Below are 1,804 nucleotides of genomic sequence, written 5' to 3' on the forward strand. Positions count from 1 at the left end.
TGTGACCTTATTTACTGTGTCAATTAAGCTCTCCTCTTGATATTATAAATATCGGGATAAAAATGTGGTCGAGGTAAAACTTATAACCGGAGAGCTGGGCAAGCAGAGCCCGAGCCATGACAGGCTCCACAGTATCTGATCGACTTTGTAACGCCGATTTCAGAAGCAGAGACTAGCAATACTTGAGGAGCGAGTAACGCGCCAGATTACACTTTCTAAAGTTCCACTATCAACAGTCTTGTAGTCGCCAGCCACTAGCAGAGTATATGTAGTCGTACCACGTGATCATAGTATGAGCGGGGCCATAGTGGAATGTACTTTCTTAGTAAATGAAGTTCTACTTGCAATCTATCAACTACGAGATATAGAACATCACAGAGACAGAGTTCACAAGGCCCTCAATCCCATACGATCAATAGAGTGAAGATCTAAAGAGATTCATCAACCTTAATGCAAAGGTAATGAATGCTCTATTTTGTGTCTTAACCAAAGAAGAATTCAATCGTGTGTCTATCGTTACATCAGCACATCAAATTTGGCATACACTTGAGGTAACACACAAAGGTACGAATAAGGTTAAAGAATCTAAGATATCTTTTCTTGTACATAGGTTTGAAATGTTTAGGATGAAGGAGAATGAAACGGTGTCTAAAATGATCACTCGCTTCACCGACATTACAAACTCGCTTGTGGCTCTTGGCAAGAACTTTCACAAGTCGAGATGGTGCGAAAAGTTCTTCATGCACTAACTCCAGAATAGGAGAAGAAGACTACCACCATTGAGGAAGCCAACATTCTATCGACGCTCACTCTTGAGAACCTTGTTGGAAACCTCATGGCCTATGAAGTACAGATCGAAGATAGAAAGAAGGACATGGAACCACAACAAATGAAGAAGAAGTCTCTTGCTTTTAAGGCTGCATCTGATTCAGAGAAATCAGGTGATGAAGAAGAGATGACATTGATAACGAGGAAATTCAGAAAATTTCTTTGTAAAGGTAAGTTCAATCAAAAGAATTAGGATACTAATGACTTACCTGTCTGTTTTAATTGTAATAAACCAGGCCATATGAAGAAAGACTGCCCAACAATGAATACAAAGTCAAAGCCTAACTACAATACAAACAAATTCATAAAGAAGAGGAAGGCGTTCCAAGTAACATGGGATGACAGTGATTCTTCATCTGAAGAAGAAGAAGAAAATGAAGTTGCTAATGTTTGCTTCATGGCTAAGGAAGATGAGGTAAACAATCTTCTTGATTCTAATGAAATACTAGATGCATTTAATTAATTATATCTTAAAATCAAAACTGAGAAATTGAAAAACAAGAATTTGATTAAGGATAATGAATTTTTTTTAAAAAATTGTTGAATTCTCAAATACAATCTTTGAATTCTAGAATTTCCAACTTAGATGTAGATTTTTCTTCTCTCAAATTTAATTATGAAGAGATGTCTAAAAATATATCTAAGTTTAATAAAGGCAAAGAAGATTTAAATGATTTTATTTCATATCAAACTCTATCTAAAAATAAGTTTGGTATTGGTTTTCATAAAGAAAAACAAGTTGCTAAGAAACCAATTGTTTTTCAAAAACAAAGTGTTAAGAATCATTATGGAATTGGATTTGATAAAAACAAAGATAAGATTCATAATTCTTTTGTCAAATCTAAACAAGTTTTTGTAAACAAAATTAAGACTTTTTATAAACCCAAATCAAGATATATATGGGTTCCAAAAGAAATAAGTTTTAAAGAAAGAACTTGTTATATCAATACATTTATAAACAATGTTTGTAATTCTA

Source organism: Asparagus officinalis, chromosome 2, assembly GCF_001876935.1.
Source record: "Asparagus officinalis chromosome 2, Aspof.V1, whole genome shotgun sequence".
Lineage (NCBI taxonomy): Eukaryota > Viridiplantae > Streptophyta > Magnoliopsida > Asparagales > Asparagaceae > Asparagus > Asparagus officinalis.